Source organism: Triticum aestivum, chromosome 5B (genome assembly GCF_018294505.1).
Source record: "Triticum aestivum cultivar Chinese Spring chromosome 5B, IWGSC CS RefSeq v2.1, whole genome shotgun sequence".
Lineage (NCBI taxonomy): Eukaryota > Viridiplantae > Streptophyta > Magnoliopsida > Poales > Poaceae > Triticum > Triticum aestivum.
Genome location: NC_057807.1, coordinates 112,345,071 through 112,364,603, shown reverse-complemented (window position 1 = coordinate 112,364,603; position 19,533 = coordinate 112,345,071).

Genomic DNA, 19,533 nt, shown 5'->3' with positions numbered 1-19,533 from the left:
AAACGCGCGTCCAGAGCGTGGTCGACAAGGACGTCAAACTCGTCAACATAGTCCAGGTGATGTTAGTTCGCCTGGTTCTCCCTTGCCAGCGTCGAGCTTGCAATTTGTGGGAATACGGCCCGGCCAAACACCGGACCCTACGGGAGCTCTATGGCTCCTCGTACAAGGACATCTGGAAGGTGCTCTTCAAGTCCGGCAAACCGTGGCCGAGCTCCGCCGAGGACCGCGGGTACCAACTATCCCGCTCTGCAAGTCTGGTAAGTCATTGTTGTGTTCTGTCCATCCATATTTTAGCCAACATATCCCGAGGGAGGCGCACTTATCATGCTTTGTTCAATAACCCCAGGAATGGATGAAAAAGGTGGAGCTGATACACTATCCAGCCCCACTGCCGGAGGAACCGACCGGACCTCTTCTGACGAAGATGCTGGTCCCAGCACCGTACGAGGCGCCGAAGAAAGAGGCCTCCAAGAAGGTCAAGAAGACCCGGAGTAGCCTTCGTCGTCATGATGCTTTGGACGCAAAATCTGAGGATTCCAGCGACCATCCTTCCTCCAAAGATGAAGAGGAGGAGGAAGAAGACGAGTCCTCCGCCGGGGGACGGAAGAGTAGGACGGCCTCCTCATCCCTGGAGGCCGAATTGCCCAAGAGGGGGAAAGGTTCCCTCCCCGAGGCGTCCACCACGGCTGTTGATAGCATCCCGGAGTGGGATCCCAGGGCCCGGCGCCTGGTAAAGTCGTAAGTACATGAAACCCGCACACACCTACGTGCCCGAGGTCATTAGGATGTAGTAGTTTTAACTGTCGCCATATTTTGAACAGCCTGGCGAGGTCCCACACCGAACAATCCTCATCAGAGGATTCGGTGAGCTCAGATGCCCTGGCGAGCGAGACGCCTCTAGAGGCCCCTTCCCCGAAGCCTAGGCGCGACACCGAGGTGTCGTCTCAGCGGGACCTGGACCAGGGGGGCATATCCCTGGGGCCGGATACACGGGAGCAGCGGCTCCCATGCGTGTCGATGGCGGGGGCGATCTTAGGTTCGGACCGTAGCTGGACACGGTCCTCGAGACCTTTAAAGCTCCAGGATCAGGAGAGCAGCCACCTTTGACGGGGGGAGGCTTGCCTACTCCACCAGCGACCTCTGTCCAAGCAGAGCTGCTGGGCGGTCTGTCGACAGCGCTAAGAAGCACGTCTATCGTCGATGAACACCATGCCCTCTTGGGTGCGGCGATTGAAAAGATTCAGTCTGCTGAGAGCAGACTGAATGAATCCTGCCTTAGTCTTATAAAGGGCTTTGAGGTATGTTTTTAAGAAACCTTTGGGAGATTGTCATAATATGAGTAGTAGCCCCTGATGCACTGTCCGGCGAAATAAAGCCGGATAGGGGATCAAATTTTTCGGTTGTGAAGGAGACTTAGTTAATGACGTGTATCCCTTTGTTTGAAAACAAGCGTCTGTAGAGACAACCATCGCTCATAGTGCGGAGGTGTCCGGACTAAAGCAGCGTCTGGAACGGGCTGAAGAGGAAATTGGCCGCGTGAAGAAGCAGTTGGAGGACAAGCAAGGTATGTCAAAACCTTGTGCTAAGTTGAGCACGAATTAGAAGTTGTGCCTGACGAAAATATTTGTATTGTATGCTCTAGGGGCGAGTGCCAAAATTGAGGCACTGAAGAAGGCTGTGGCCGAAGCCGACAATAAGGTTGCCGCCAAACAGGCTCTTCGTGAGAAGCACGAGGCTAGGGTCATTGAAGCTGAGCAAGAGCTCCAGTAGGCCGTGAAGAAAGCGAGGCCTTGGAGCAGAGTCTAGCAGGGAAAGAATCCGAACTCGCCCAAGCTCTCCAAGCCGGGGCGGATGCTCGGGAAGAAGCACAAGGAGCTCTGGAGGACATTCAGGGGGCCCGGAAGGTTGCGGCTGGTAAGGCCTTTTGTACCCCGGGCCTTTTTTACGTAGTAATGGGAGGAACTCTAAGCGATAAGCTGAATTCTTGTTTCTCCAGGGGCGTATGCGGATCTGCCTCGCAGCATATCAGATGCTGCCCAATTCTACCGAATCGAGGAGAAGAAGTCCGTGGAGAAGGATTTCTGGTCGCAGTATTTGGCGCCAAATTATCCGGCGCCCTTTATCGATCAGCTGAAGCAGCTGGTCGAACTACACCAGGCGGCCGAGCTAGCCATGAAGGACTTGGTTGTCCGGCTGTGGCCCGCGGAGCCAATTCCAAGCAGTTACTTCTAACTCGTGAAGCAGATTGTTGGCGCTTGCCCTTGGCTTGATGTCATTAAGCGATCGATCTGCATAGAGGGTGCACGCATGGCGTTTGCCCGTGCGAAGGTGCATTGGGGGAAGCTTGATGCTGAGAAGCTGATAACTGAGGGACCGCCGGAGGGTAAGGAGCATCGCAAGCCCGAGTTATACTATGAGGGTGTCCTGAAAGGAGCCCGCCTTGTGGCGGATCAGTGTACCAAAGACACTATATTTCCCTGAAGGCAGTCGTGCCATTCTTTGTAATGCGGGATAATGGCACTTTTATTATTTATTGCCTGTTTATTTGAACATTTGTTCTTCCTGTGCGACTGTTTAGTGTGTATATATCCCGAGAGTTGGCCAGTCGTCGGCTTTTGCCCCCACGAAAAAAATACGGGGGTGTTCGGGACATACCTGAACACTCTTTATCCCATCGTTGGGTCCTTTTAAGGAGGTGTTACTCACCACGAACCAGGCAATCAGACTATAGGGCTTTATCACTCTCACTTAGCCATAGGATTTCGAGTATGGTGGGCGTAGCCCCTGGTGTTCGGAAGACCGCACTAGGGGCTGTATCAGCGCGTGATGGGAAGAACAATCCGTCGCACTTTCCATTTGTAATGGCATTATGCGGAATAAATCTTTAAAGATTTTACAACCTCTCGAAAAGCTGACCAGCTCTCGCTGTATCATGACAGTCAGTTTTCGGCTTTCTCTACTGAGGTGCTCGTCCAGAAGAACCGGGACACAATCACAGTAGTTCTCCTAGCTCTACCTTAGCCGATGGAGCGGAATGTAAGGTACCAAAACATGGGAGCCGGGCAAACCCAACTAATGACCCAAGACATGATTCGGAGCTGATGCATATAGTGCTATAAGTTCGGGGTGCCGAGCAACCAAAAAGGTGGTCGGACTTTGTTCCCGTACTATGAAGCACCTGGCATAATGGGGCATAACACAAGGCGTAGGTGCCATTTGTGACAAAAAGGCGTCAATGAGAAACGACGACCGGTAAGTGTTATTTCAATCTACGCATTGTAGTAGAGTGACATGTCTATGCATATGAGTGTGGTTTATGCTTATGAAAAGAAGTGTTTTTGGCGGAACCTGTCGTGGCCGGACTGGAGGAGGCTGTGTGTGGATCTGAGGTGTATCCGGACTGCCTTATGTGTTCCTGCCTTGTGCGTCCGAGCTGATTCCGCGTAGCCAGTCCTGTTCTGCGCCAGAGTTAGTCTGTAAAGACAAATGCTTAAAGGGAGCTGCATGTACTATTGTGGTTGAACCGCGGGTGCCTGATTAGAGCCTGGCTGATCCAGGCTATCATGCCATAGAGTAGCTCGGACTCCTCAATTGGTGTCCGGGTAGTTCGCTGCCGAATCCAAATTTGATAAATAGGCACGGCTCGCTATTCCAGCAGCGGTATGATCTCCACTCTAAGGGTGGGGTTCGACCTTGCCCATAATTGTGACTATGCACGCGGGACTGGCCTGATGTTGTACCACGTTGAATCTAGCCAACGTGGTTCGTCCCGATAGTATGTGGTAATTACCGTATAAGGGGACAATGCCGAAGACTTATTCTTCGACGTTGTATTTGTTTGGTGATCCGAAGATAACCATTAGTATGGTGGGTCAGTTAAAACTCGGCCTTTGCACCTGGCATCTTTGAGGAGATGTTATTGATAATTTTATGCCCGTGGGGGCTCGTGTAAGGTGGAGCCCCCAAACTATTGGGTAGATAGTGAGTGCAATAAAATTGCTATGCCTGATGTTTGTCCGGACGGTCGATGTGATTAGAGGCGATCGGCCGCATTTTTGTATTGTGGGGGGATCTTCCTTTGACCTCCCCATGTTTGATCGGTCGTTCGTTGTTTGAGACCTCCCTTCATTGCTTCCGGCGCACGACCGGCCATTTTGTTTTGAGGATCCGACATTCTTTGTTGGTATGCTTGGCCGTCCTTCTGGGGGTACCATGAATTTCACATGGTTGATCGAGTATGCTGCTTGGGCCGGATGGGCTTGAGCTGTTCTTTTTCCGCCGACCGGACAGGGGGCCGCTGAATATGGCACCAACTTGCTTGACTTGACGTTTATGACGATTGCACCGAGGCTTGAGGATGCCGCCTCGTGTTTCCTGCGTATTGTCCTGGACCGTGGTGGTATATTGGCGTTGGGGGTATGTGCCTTAGGTTCTCCTTATTAGGTTGAGGTAGAGAATTGTGTCATGTGTGCCCTTTGTCGGGGCGGTCGAGTCCGTGTTCCTCGGTGGCCAGGACCTTGGTCCATCTGTCAGTGAGCAAATCTTGTCCAGCTTTGAGCTGCTGTTGCTTCTTTTGTAGGCTCCTCGCAGTGGCCATAAGCCGTCGCTTAAAGCGAACTTTTTCCGCGGGATCCTCAGGCACGCCGAATTCATCATCGCCGAGGCTCACCTCGTCTTCGGAGGGGGGCATGTAGTTGTCCCTCTCCAAATATCCGTCTGTTACCAGTCCGGCCTGCTTGAAGGCGGGCTGATCAGGATTGTATTCATCTTCAACACCATATGTATTGTTTTCGTCTCCCGCACCGGTATTATTGTGGCAGGGATTGCAGAGGTGTTGACGACGCCCATGCTTAGCTTTCTTCCCTGAGGGGCTATCCTCCATTGCCTCATCGCCATTGGTTTCCTTCGGAGTGTCCACCATATATATATATATATCATATGAGGAGGTGGCTATCCACTGCCCCATGGGCGGTGGTTCCTATTCTTCTCCTACATCGTCGTCCATATCGTCGATGTCTTCAGAGTAGAAGTCAAGCACGTCGGTTAAATCATCGGTCGTGGCAATGAAATGGGTGGTGGGTGGGCAATGAATTCCTTCGTCGCCTGCTTCCCACTCGAGCCGGACATAGTTCACCAAAGAGTCTCCTGACAAATGAGAGATTTTAACGAGTTCAGTATGTTGCTGAAGGGCGAGTACTGAAAGATATCCGCAACGGTGAACTCCATTACCGGAGCCCCACCAGATTCGGCGGGCTCGGGAGTGCGCGGACTGGAACCTACACCCGGATATGAGTTCAAGGGTCCGGTGTCACAGGCCTCCTTGGGGGTGAAGCCTGTGTTCGGCTCTCCCGCCGATTAGTGTGTGGCCTCCGGGGCGGGGTCCATCCACCCGTCCTCGGGCGACGCAATCTGCTCTGGATTTAGGTCCGGGGCTCTTGCAGGGGCAATATCCCGAGCATTGTCCGACAGCAGGTCTAAGCCGTGCTTATCGTGACTGTCCGGCGCTCCTGGCGCAGGCCCGAACCCGTTGAAGATCAAGTCTCCGCGGATATCGGCCGTGTAGTTTAGGTTTCCAAACCTAACCTGGTGGCCAGGGGCGTAGCTGTCGATCTGCTCCAGATGGCCAAGTGAATTGGCCCGCAGTGCGAAGCTGCCGAACACGAAGATCTGTTCGGGGAGGAAAATCTCCCCTCGGGCCGTGTTGTTGTTGACGATTGAAGGAGCCATCAAGCCTTGCAGCGATGACACAGAGGAACTCTCAATGAAAGCACCAATGTCGGTGTCAAAATTGGCGGATCTCGGGTAGGGGGTCCCGATCTGTGCGTCTAAGGCTAATGGTAACAGGAGGCAAGGGACACGATGTTTTTACCCAGGTTCGGGCCCTCTCGATGGAGGTAAAACCCTACTTCCTGCTTGATTGATATTGATGATATGGGTATTAGAAGAGTTGATCTACCACGAGATCATAGAGGCTAAACCCTAGAAGCTAGCCTATGATGATTATGATTGTCCCTCTAAGGACTAAACCCTCCGGTTTATATAGACACCGGAGAGGGCTAGGGTTGACATGGAGTCGGTTACAAAGAAGGAAATATAATATCCGGATCGCCAAGCTTGTCTTCCATGCAAAGGAGAGTCCCATCCGGACACGAGACAAAGTCTTGAGTCTTGTATCTTCGCAATCCAACAGTCCGGCCAAAGTATATAGTCCGACTGTCCGGATACCCCCTAATCCAGGACTCCCTCAATGGGCGTAGTTCAGCAGCGATCCTTCTGTAATGGCGAGGGACCGCATTACGTCCAGGGCCTCGTTCAAGGGCTAGGTTTGGACAGGGAAGCGAGAGTCTGTGGAGCGGGACGGGACAGGAGTTCCCCGGTCAAGCTCTTATAGTACAGACCTTGAGAGTTCGGAGCTGGTGTACGGATGCTAGTCCGGCTCGATGAGGATAGAGGGAGCCTGGAGTGACTCTGGACCGGCCGGTGAAATGATTCCCTCCGTATCTCTGGTGTTGAGCTCTATGGCTCCAGAGAGTCCGGCGGGCTTTAAACTCCCTTCTTCGGACTCGGCAAGGATTTCTGGATCTAAGGCCGGAGCTACGATTGGGGCCGTGAACCCTTGGAAGATCGAGTCTCCTTGGATATCAGTGACATAGTTTAGGTTTCCAAAACTGATCTGATGACCAGGGGCATAGATATCGATCTACTCCAGAGGGCCAATCAAATTTGCATGCAGTGTGAAGCCGCCGAATACGAAGATTTGGCCGGGGAGAAAAGTCTCCCTCAGGGCGGTGTTGTCGTGGATAGTTGATGGAGCCATCGAGCCTTCTGGTGACGACACAGTGGAACTCTCAATGAAAGCACCAATGTCGGTGTCAAAACCGGCAGATCTCGAGTAGGGGGGGTCCCGAACTGTGCGTCTAAGGATCGAAGGTAACAAGGAGGCAGGGGACATGATGTTTACCGAGGTTGGGGCCCTCTTAACGGAGGTAATACCCTACTTCCTGCTTGATTGACTTTGATGAGTATAGGGGTTACAAGAGTTGATCTACCTCGAGATCATAATGGCTAAACCCTAGATGTCTAGCCTGTATGATTGTGTTCCCCTCTACGGACTAAGCCCTTCAGTTTTTATAGATACCGGAGGGATCTAGGGTTGTACAGAGTTGGTTACAGAGAAAGGAAGGTACATGATCTGAACGCCAAGCTTGCCATCCACACAGTGGAGAGTCCCATCCGGACACGGGGAATGTTCTTCTATCTAATATCTTCATGGCCCATTAGTCCGGCCCATATCACATAGCCCGGACGCCCGAGGACCCCTTAGTCCAGGACTCCCTCAATGACCACCCCATCTTACGTGATGATCGGACATGGGTTGGTTGATATGGATCATGTAAACACTTAGACAACTTGGGGGATGCTGGTTTAAGTGCGAGTTCGTTAGTAATTTGATTAACTGAACTAATTATCATGAGCATAGTCTAAATTGTCTTTGCAAATTTTGTTGTGGATCAATAGCTCACGATGTAGCTCCCTGTATTGAAACGTTCCTAGAGAAAGACTAAGTTGAACGATATTGTAAGCATTTATGCAGACTAGATACGTAATCCAAGGATTGTCCTCACTGCTGCACACAAGGCTTATGTCCTTGATGCACTGCTCGGTGTGCAAACACCTCTAGCATCGTCTGTGGATGTTGTGAACGTCTGGTAGGCACGTTCTGATGACTACTTGATAGTTCAGTGCGCCATGCTTTACGGCTTAGGAATCATGTCCCCAAAGACGTTTTGAATGTCAATGAGCATATGAGATATTCCAAGAGCTGAAATTGGTATTTAAGGCTCATGCCCGCGTTGAGAGGTATAAGACCTCTGACAAGTTCTTTGCCTGCAAGATGGAAGAGAACAACTCAGTTGGTGAGCATGTACTCAGAGTGTCTAGTTGCTATAATCTCTTGAATCGAGTGGGAGTTAATCTTCCAGATAAGACAGCGGTGGACAAAGTTTTCCAGTCACTGCCACCAAGCCATAAGGGTTTTGTGATGAACTATAATATGCAAGGGATGGAGCAAACGATCCCAAGCTATTCGTGATGCTTAAGGCCGCGGAGGTATAAATCAAGAAGGAGCATCAAGTGTTGATGGTCAATAGGACCACCAGTTTCAAGAAGGGCAAGGGAAAGAAAGGGAACTTCAAGAAGAATGGCAAGGCAATTGCTGCTCCCATGAAGAAACCCAAGGCTGGACCTAAACCCGAGACCGAGTGCTTCTATTGCAAGGGGAAAGGCCACTGGAAGTGGAACTGCCCCAAGTACTTGGCAGATAAGCAGGATGGAAATGTCAACGTAGGTTTATTTGATATACATGTTATTGATGTGTACCTCACTAGTGGTCGTAGTAGCATCTGGGTATTTGATACTGATTTAGTTGCTAATATTAGTAAGTCGAAGCAGGAGCTGCAGAGTAATGGAGACTAGCTGAGGGCAAGGTGACGATGAGTGTTGGAAGTGTCTCCAAGGTTGATATGATCACCATCGACATGCTTGTAATACCTTCGGGATTAGTATTAAACCTAAATAATGGTTATTTGGTGCTTGCATTACGCATAATACATTATATCTGGATATTGTTTATTGCAAGATGGTTATTCATTTAAGTCAGAGAATAATGGTTGTTCTATTTATATGGATAATATCTTTTATGGTCATGCACCCTTTGTGAATGGTTTATTCTTGTTGAATCTCGATCGTTGTGATACACATATTCATAATATTGATGCCAATAGATGCAATGTTAATGATGATTGTACCACATATTTGTGGCACAACCGCTTAGGTCATATTGGTGTAAAGCGCATGAAGAAACTCCATGCTGATGGACTTTTGGAATCTCTTGATTGTGAATCACTTGAGATATGTGAACCATGCCTTATGGGCAAGATCACTAAAACCCCATTTTCCGAAACAATGAAGCGGGCTAGTGACTTATTGGAAATAATACATACTGATGTATGTTGTGCGATGAGTATCGAAACACGCGGTGGATATCATTATTATCTTATCTTCATTGATGGTTTGAGTAGATATGGGTATATTTACTTAATGAAACACAAGTCTGAAAATTTTGAAAAGTTAAAGGAATTTCAGAGTGAAAGGGAGAATCATCGTAACAAGAAAATAAAGTTTCTACGATCCGATCATGGAGGTGAATATTTGAGTTATGAGTTTGACACTTGTCGGTGTCAAAACCGGCGGATCTCGGATAGGGGGTCCCGAACTGTGCGTCTAGGCGGATGGTAACAGGAGACAAGGGACACGATGTTTTTACCCAGGTTCGGGCCCTCTCGATGGAGGTAAAACCCTACTCCTGCTTGATTAATATTGATGATATGGGTAGTACAAGAGTAGATCTACCACGAGATCAGAGAGGCTAAACCCTAGAAGCTAGCCTATGGTATGATTGTTGTTCTGTCCTACGGACTAAAACCCTCCGGTTTATATAGGCACCGAAGAGGGTTAGGGTTACACAGAGTCGGTCACAATGGTAGGAGATCTACATATCCGTATCTCCAAGATTGCCTTCCACGCCAAGGAAAGTCCCATCCAGACACGGGACGAAGTCTTCAATCTTGTATCTTCATAGTCCAGGAGTCCGGCCAAAGGTGATAGTTCGGCTATCCGGACACCCCCTAATCCAGGACTCCCTCAGTAGCCCCCTAACCAGGCTTCAATGACGACGAGTCCGGCACGCATATTGTCTTCGGCATTGCAAGGCGGGTTCCTCCTCCGAATACTTCATAGAAGATTTTGAACACAAGGATAGTGTCCGACTCTGAAAAATAAGTTCCACGTACCACCGTAGAGAGAATAATATTTACACAAATTCAATCTGCTGACGTATTCCGCGGCGCGACATCACACCACAGCTAGGCCTTTATTCGAATCATTTTTACTGTCACACCTCAGCGCGTTTAGCGAGGCGGTTTCCTTGGCACGTCTTGTCAAAGCAAAGATTGTGTCCCCTTATTTCGGGATTCTCATCAATACGGGCGTGGGTAACCCAACCGCGCCATTGATTATGGCACTTGGGAGATAAGCGAGTTTTACCAGGCTGGTGGGGACGCATAGCTTCGTCCGTCCATATAAGGGGATAAGGATCCACCTTTTTACCTACGCCTTCTTCCTCCTTTGCTCATCCATTTCTGCGCACTCGAGCTCCAGCGCCCAAGTCCGCATATCTCGCCTCAACCTTCCCCAGCCATGTCCGGAGGGGGATGCAAGTGGATGGTCTCCTCCGTCACGGAGGGGCACATCAAAAAGCTGCGGAAGGCCGGATACTTGTCCAGCGACATCGCGCATCGGCTCCCCGACAAGGGGCAGCTTATCCCCACCCCCAGGCCCAATGAGAGGGTGGTGTTCCTCCCCCACTTCCTCCGCGGACTAGGTATTCCACTTCACCCATTTGTCCGGGGGCTCATGTTCTACTACGGCCTGGATTTCAATGATCTGGCCCCGAATTTCATCCTCAACATCTCGGCGTTCATCGTCGTGTGCGAGGCCTTCCTCTGCATCCAGCCCCACTTCGGCTTATGGCTGAAGACCTTCAATGTCAAGCCGAAGGTAGTGGGCGGCCACCAAGTGGAGTGCGGAGGTGCCATGGTGGGCAAGATGGCCAACGTCCTATGGCTCGAGGGCTCCTTCGTGGAGACCATAAAGGGGTCGCAATCGGGGTGGTTCTACATCACCGAGCCACATGACCCTAAATGGGTGGTGGCCCCCAAATTCCGATCTGGCTTCCCTACACGGCTCACCTCCTGGAAGGAGACGGGCCTGACGTGGGGTAATTCGGAAGAGCTGACCGGACTCCAATCCTGCGTCCAAAACCTGGTGAACAAGAAGCTCAAGCTTGTCAACGTAGTCCAGGTCATGCTCATCCGCCGGATCCTCCCGTGCCAACAACGGGCCTTCAACTTGTGGGAGTTTGATCCGGCACAGCACCAAACCTTGAGCAGGCTCTTCGACACTACGTACGAAGATGCCTGGAAGGTGCTGTTCAAGGGCGCCGAGGCTCCCGCATCCGCTACCGAAGATCGCGGATTCAGCTCGCAGCGTCAAGCCAGCGAGGTAAGCTATTTTACCCTTTACAGGACACTTGTTTTTCATAGTTTGACTCTATGCGGGATCTAAACTCCCTTACCTTTGACAGGCCTGGCAAAAGACGTCCGGGCAGGTTAACTGTCCGGCTCCCTTGCCAGAAGACCCAGCGGACGCCCGATTAACGGGGCTGCTGGTTCCGGCACCTCACGTGGTGCCGGAGAAGAAGGCCAAGAAGAAGGCCACGGGAACTCGAAGGAGTTCCCGGTGCCAGGTGTTGTCGGACTCATCGTCCGATGACTCCGAGGCGGACTCCTCCCGCAAAGACGAGGAGGAGGAAAAAGAGGCCTCTCCCCAGCGGGGGGAGAGAAGAAAAGGAAGCCCCCCCCCCCCAACTGGGGAGGACGGAGGGTCCAAGATGGGAAGGACCCTTCCTCCGAATGACTCCACCAACGCCGATGACGGCGAAGAGGAATGAACACCGAGGTCTAAGCCCCTGGCGAAATCATAAGTGTCTGGATACCAGAATAACTCATGGCGTTTCATTTGTCGCACAGTATCTCCTAACGCCGAATATAACCCTGCAGCCCGCCCAAGGACGAGCTCAATGCTCCAACGAGCGGCTCCCTGGATTCGTCGGACGTGAATAGCACCTCACTCCCGGCTGCCTCCTCTCCTCGCGCTGCAGATGACGCCGAGGTAGGGTCCCAACAGGGGCCCAGCCAGGAGGACGTGGTCCAAGAAGCGCCACAAGGCAACCTCCCGGACTCCAGGCGCAAGGGGGATAAAACCCCAAAGGGCTCTAAGTCCGGCCCTGGGCCGGATTCCGTACCGGAACCTTCAGTGGTCTCGGAGTCCGGCAGGTGGCCCCTTCATGAGAAGGGTGAGACTACGACGCCGGTGACCTCCGTCCAGCCAGAGGCACCGGATAATTTGCTGGAGGCGCTTAACGGCGCCTCCATCGACGAGGAGCACCGCACTGTTATGAGTGTGGTGATCCAGAAATTTCAGTCCGCCAAGAGCGGGCTGACTGAAGCCTGTGCCAGCCTTCTAACAGGCTTTGAGGTATGTATTTAAGATATGTAAAAATATTACCGCATATACAGTAGCCCCTGATGCTCAGTTTGGTGTTCGGAAAGAAAAGCCAAACTGAGAATCTAAAAAGATGTACGCAGGAGTCTAACATAAGTATGTCAATATGGGGAATGCAGGCTGCGCTGCTAACCTCTGCCGCACTGACTGCAGAGGTAAATGCATTGAAGCAGAGCCTCGAGCGGTCCGAGAAAGAGCTCGGCCTTGCCAAAAAGCAGCCCGAGGACAAGGAAGGTAAGTAATACCTTATGGAAGTATATAAAAGATGTGGTTGCAAAATATGAGAGGAATAACATGAGTATTGCAGGGGCCACGAATGAGGTGGCGACCTTGAAGGAAGCGGTGTCCCAGGCCAAAAGCAATGTGGCCATGGAGTGCACCGAGCGAGAGAAGCAGGAGGCGCGGGTGGCGGAGGTGCGGCAAGAGCTCCAGGCTCACGTGGAAAAACACGAGAGGTTGGAGCGTGACTCGAAGACTCGAGAGTCCGAGCTCGCCTCGGCCCTTGAGAGCGCCAAAGCCACTAAGGCCGAAGCCCAAAAATCCCTCCAGGAAATTGAGGCGATGAAGAAGATAGAGGCGGGTAAGGCATTCTTCATGCAAAGCAAGCATGTGAAAGTGAATTACTTTGTACTTACCCGAATCCGGAGCTCTCTAGGAGCATTCGCAGATCTGCCCCGCAGTGTGTCCAACGCTGCCGCATTCTACTGGGCCGACGAGGGGAGCTCGATGGAGAAGGTGTTCTAGTCTTAGTATGCTGAGGCCGGACACCCGGTGCCCTTGAGCGACTAGCTGAAGCAGCTGGTCGAGCTCCATAAGGTGGCTGAACAGGCCATGAAGGGCCTCATAGTTCGGCTGTGGCCTAAGTAAGCCATGCCTAGGAGCAACTTCGGGCTGGTGAGGCGGCTGGTGGATGCCTGTCCATGGATTGAAGTCGTCAAGTGCTCCGTCTGTATCGAAGGTGCCCGTAGGGCCCTTGCCCGTGCTAAAGTGCACTGGGGCAAGATGGACGCTGAGAAGCTTGTGAGCGGACGCTCCACCGCCGGGCAGGGAGTATCGCAAGCCCGAGATGTATTATGAGGGCGTCCTGAAGGGTGCCCGCCTTATAGCGGGTGAATGCTCCAAAGATGTAATTTTTGAGTAAACTCGCATTTGTTATCCTGTACGCTTGAAAACTTGTTCATATGCGCTAAGCGACTCTTGTGAATTTAAAATATTACCTTCTGTGCGGCCGTTTATGAAATTTGAGAGATGGCGAGTCGTCGGCTTCTGCCCCCATGCCACGAGTGCTGGGGTGTTCGGGATAAACTTGAGCGCTCTTTTTCCCATTCTTGGGTCCTTCGAGGGAGGCGCTCAACGCAACGAACAAGGCAACCGGACTATAATGCTTGAACACTCTCACTTAGCCATAGAATTCTATAATTTTAAATTTTGGCGAAGCCCCTAGTATTCGGAAGACCGAGTTCGGGGCGCTATCCATGCCTGGGCCGGACAAAGCCGACTCCTCGCTCTAAGCGGCATAAGTCTTTAGGGACTCGAAAACCTCTCGAACAGCGACCGGCTCTCGCCCTATCATGACGGTCAGTTTTAGCTTTCTCCACTGAGGTTCTTAACCCAGCTCAACCGGGGCACAATCGCAGTGGTTCTCCCAGCGCTACCTTAGCCGATATAACGGAACGTAAGGTACCAAAACATGGGAGCCGGGCAAACCCAACTATTGACCCAAGACATGATTCGGAGCCGATGCATATAATGCTATAAGTTCGGGGTGCCGCACTTGTGAAAGTGTTTGGACTTATCACACCATATTTTGGGGTACTTAAGCCCCTGGTGTATTTGGCCGTACCGAAGCGTACGGATGCAACATGTCATAAGTGAACATATATAGATAAAAAGGAATGCAATAATAGGCGGAAGCTATGTATTGTTTATTCAAAAAGGCTGCGGTAAAAGCAGAACGATACAAATAGTGCGATAAGCAAGGGACGGGACTATTTGACATGTCTCCCTCCAGGAGCGAGCTGCGGGATGTTATGTAAAACAAGTATACTGCTCGTTATAGAGACCACCTGGACGCTCGATGTAGCTTTCTGCTTCCCTGGCTGTTGCATCGTGTGTTCGGCATTCTACTGCCGTACAGGGCTTCTTGAGAAAAGAGTCCTGAAAGTAAGAGAAAAAAGAAGAATGACACAATCGGGAGCCCCTGGTGTGGTTGAGCCGCATTTTGGGCCTGCCGTGGTCGTGCCCCTCCCCCTATGCCCATGGTATTTCCAGAGCGTAATTATGTATGCGTAGTACTGGTTTCACAATTTCGCGAGGGCTGGGGTTGGGGCCGCATTGCTACGCGTGCTTGGAACGTGCCAAGCGGTCTTGTTGTAGGTTACTCCGGGTGCGCTTGACGGTGTCCAGACGTTTGATAGCCGGACTCGAGAGTTGCCTTGAGAGGCTGCTTTGTACTTCCGTCGCGAGGGCCGCTGTATGCTCCTTCGTTCGAACAGAGCATTCGGTGTTTCCGTTGACCGTAATGACTCCTCGAGGGCCTGGCATCTTGAGCTTGAGGTATGCGTAGTGCGGCACCACATTGAACTTTGCAAATGTGGTTCGTCCGAGAAGTGCGTGATTGCCGTTGTGGAACGAGACTATGTCGAAGATTAACTCCTCGCTTTGGAAGTTATCCGGGGATCCGAAGACCACTTCATGTGTAACTGAGCCTGTACAGTTGGCCTCTACACCTGGTCTGATGCCTTTAAAGGCCGTCTTTGTGGGTTTAATTCTTGAGGGGTCTATGCCCATTTTGCACACTGTATCCTGGTAAAGCAGGTTCAGGCTGCTGCCGCCGTCCATTAGGACTCTAGTGAGGTGAAATCCGTCAACGATTGGGTCTAGAACCAATGCGGCGAATCCGCCATGGCGGATGCTAGTGGGGTGGTCCCTTCAATCAAAAGTGATCGGGCAGGAGGACCACGGATTGAACTTTGGGGCGACTGGCTCCATCGCATATACGTCCCTTAGTGCACGCTTCCGCTGCCTTTGGGGCATGTGGGTTGCGTATATCATGTTCACTGTCCGCAATTGTAGGTGGAAGCCCTTCTGTCCTCTATTGTTCGGCAGCCGGGGCTCCTCCTCGTCGTCGCTATGCATCCCCTTGTCTTTGTTTTTGGCATTTAACTTGCCTGCCTGCTTGAACACCCAACAATCCCTGTTGGTGTGGTTGGCTGGTTTTTCGGGGGTGTCGTGTATCTGGCATGAGCGATCGAGTATTCGGTCCAAATTGGACGGGATCAGAGTATTTCTTTTGAATGGCTTTTTCCACTGATCGGGTTTTGAGACTCTGAATCCGGCATTGACTGCCGTATCTTCAGCATTATCGCCATTAATGCGGCGCTTGTGCTTGTTGCGACGCAACCTGCCGTTGCTGTCCTTGGTATCCGAATTACCAGGGCTCTTGGTCATGTTGTTACTATGAGGTAGCCAGCTGTCCTCTCCCGTGCAAAAGCGGGTCATGAGTGTTGTGAGGGCTGCCATGGATTTCGGCTTTTCCTGTCCTAGGTGCCGGGCAAGCCACTCGTCGCGGCTGTTATGTTTGAAGGCTGCAAGGGCCTGTGCATCCGGACAGTCGACGATTTGATTTTTCTTGGTTAGGAACCGTGTCCAGAATTGTCTGGCTGATTCCTCTGGCTGCTGAATTATGTGGCTTAGGTCATCGGCGTCTAGTGGTCGCACATAGGTGCCCTGGAAGTTGTCGAGGAATGCGGCTTCCAGGTCTTCCCAACAACCAATTGACTCCGCTGGCAAGTTGTTAAGCCAATGCCGAGCTGGTCCTTTAAGCTTGAGTGGGAGGTATTTGATGGCGTGTAGATCATCACCGCGGGCCATGTGGATATGAAGGAGATAGTCCTCGAGCCAGACCGTAGGATCTGTTGTGCCATCGTATGATTCAATGTTTACGGGTTTGAAACCCTTAGGGATTTGATGATCCATCACTTCGTCTGTGAAGCATAGTGGGTGTGCGGCGCCTCTGTACTGGGCTATAACACGACGCATCTCAAATGAGCTTTGTCTACTGTGTTCGGCCCGGCCGGAATTGCCATATCCGGCGTGACGGTTATCATCACGTATCATGGGGCGCCCACGCGATCCATATATCGATCTTGTTTGCCTTGCCTTGTCCTCCAATATATCCCGCAGGTCTGGCGCATTTTCCCGCGCCTTGGCATTTTTTGAGCGGCGTCGGGGTGCGGCTTGAGTGGAGGGCCGAGAGGCCTCTCTGTCGCGGCCACGAGGTGGCCGGTCGGCCGCATTATTCACTGGTGATGTAGGTTTAGGTGCTTCCTCCTCTAATCGGGGTAACAACCTGCGTTTTGTGTAGCTCTTGGAGGGGCGTTCGAGTTTGTACTCTTCGGCCGCCAGGACTTCAGTCCATCTGTCGGCTAGCAAATCTTGGTCAGCTCTAAGCTCCTATTGATTTTTCTTGAGGCTGCTTGCCGTGGCCATAAGCCTGTGTTTGAAACGCTCTTGTTCGACGAGATCCTCACGCACAGCAAATTCGTCGTCGTCGAGGCTTGCCTCGTCTTCGGAGGGAGGCATGTAATTATCGTCCTCTACCTCTCTGCCTGCCGCTCTCTCATGAGGGCTGGCTTCTCCATCCTCCTGCACTGAATCCTGCTAGAGGGGTTGTCTTCGGCACTGTCCGGGGTGTTATTGTCTCCCGTGCCAGAATCACCATTTTTGCTGTGGCAGGATTTAGAGCGGCGCCGCTGACGCTGGCGCTTAGGCTATTTCTTGGAGGGGTCATCCTCCGTTGTTCCATCGCCATTCCCATCTTTTGGGATGTCCACCATGTAAATGTCGTATGACGAGGTGGCCTTCCAGTGCCCTGTAGGCGCTGGTTCTTGGTCGTCTCCTGCATCGTCGTCCATACCGTCGATGTCTTCGGAGTCGAAGTCGAGCATGTCGGTTAAATCATCGATAGTGGCTACGAAGTGGGTGGTGTGTGGGCTTTGAATTTCTTTGTCGTCCGCATCCCAACCTTCCTAACCATAGTCAGGCCAGGGCTCTCCTGATAAAGAGAGAGACTTTAGTGAATTCAGGATGTCGCCAAAGGGCAAGTGCCGAAAGATGTCTGCGGTGGTGAACTCCATGATCGGCGCCCAATCGGCGATTGGCAGGGGCGCGGAAGGTTCGGAGTCCGGAGAGGATTCCGGCGCCTTGGAGTCACGAGCTTCGCAAAGGACAGGGTTGGTGTTCGGCTCAATCGCCGTAGAGATAGCAGCCCGCAACGCGGTGTCCAGCCACCCATCCTCGATCGGTGCAGTCGGCTCCGAGCTAAGGGTCGGAGCGGACTCATGTGTGGCCTCCAGGGCACTGTCCGGCGGCAGAGCTAGATCATGCCCATCGTGACATTGCGGCGTGCTTGGCTACGGCTCGAACCCGTCGAAGATCAAGTCTCCGCGGACTTCAGCCGTATAGTTCAAACTTCCAAATCTGACCTGATGGCCAGGGGCATAGCTTTCAATCTACTCCAGATGGCCAAGCAAATTGGCCCGTAGTGTAAAGCCGCCGAATACGAAGATCTGTCCGGGGAGAAAAGTCTCACCCTGGACCGCGTCGTTATTGATGATCGGAGGAGCCATCGGGCCTAAAGATGACGACACAGAGGAACTCTCAATGAAAGAACCAATGTCGGTGTCAAAACCTGCGGATCTCGGGTAGGCGGTCCCAAACTGTGCGTCTAGGTAGATGGTAACAGGAGACAAGGGACACGATGTTTTTACCCAGGTTCGGGCCTTCTCGATGGAGGTAAAACCCTACTCCTGCTTGATTAATATTGAAGATATGGGTAGTACAAGAGTAGATATACCACGAGATCAGAGAGGCTAAACCCTAGAAGCTAGCCTATGGTATGATTGTTGTTCTGTCCTATGGACTAAAACCCTCCGGTTTATATAGGCACCGAAGAGGGTTAGGGTTACATAGAGTCGATTACAATGGTAGGAGATCTACATATCCGTATCGCCAAGCTTGCCTTCCACGCCAAGGAAAGTCCCATCCGGACACGGGACGAAGTCTTCAATCTTGTATCTTCATAGTCCAGGAGTCCGGCCAAAGGTGATAGTTCGGCTATCCGGACACCCACTAATCCAGGACTCCCTCAGCACTCATTTAAGACAATACGGATTATTTCACAACTCACGCCACCTGGAACACCACATCGTAATGGTGTGTCCGAATATCGTAATCATACTTTATTAGATATGGTGCGTTATATGATGTCTCTTATCGATTTACCACTATCATTTTGGGGTTATGCATTAGAGATAGTTGCATTCACTTTAAATAGGGAACCGTCTAAGTCCGTTAAGACGACACCGTATGAATTATGGTTTGGCAAGAAACCTAAACTGTCGTTTCTTAAAGTTTGGGGATGCGACGCTTATGTTAAGAGGCTTCGGCCTGATAAGATTGGACCCAAAGCGGAGAAGTGTGTCTTCATAGGATACCCTAAAGAGACCAATGGGTATTGTCGGCGTTCTGGGAACGGGGGTCCCCAGACTTGCCTGCCTGCGGCCTGCGATGCGGCTCGAGTGGTGGCCCAGTACGGCCCATCTTCATCAGCGCAGGACACAAGACCCTCGTGAGGGGCCAAGCCTCGCGGGGCGGACGACGCAAGGCTTCCTCAGGAACGGCCTCGCCAGGCAGGCTCGCGAGGAGGCGGAGAGATCAAGGCAGCGTACCTCGCGAGGTGACCGTGACGCAAGCCATGACGATCGAGACCAGGCGGGTACCAGGTGGGCGCCGACCTGCGTACTGTCCTTGCTTCCTCTTTGGTCCAAAGGGGGCAAGCACAGGCGTGGAGTACCGAGGCATCAGTCAAAGGTTGCCATTTCAGTGCAACAAGACCAAGACCGGCAGAGCGGCAGGATGGAGGTCACCGTGGAGCCCAAGACGGCGTCATCGCTAGTGCCTTTGGCAGCCGAAGACCAACTTTAGTCAGGATAACTTGTACTAGATGTTCCCCTTCAAAATGGCCGTTGTTGGCGCCCTTCCCGCTCAATATTTGGGAAGAGGACCAGGGCCTCTATATATAGGACTAGCCACCACAAGTAGGGGGCATCTGATCCGATCTCATCGAGTACTCATTAGATTGATAGGCGATCGAACTCATCCAAGCAGTTCATCGCACCAGCTCAAGAACACCTCTCGCGAGGCTGTTCATCCTTTGTACTGTTCATCATCAGCCCCTGAGGCAATCCACCACACCACACACTGGAGTAGGGTATTACACCACAAAGGTGGCCCGAACCAGTATAAATCTTGTGTCCCTCGTGTTGTTCATCATTTAGCTTAGATTCT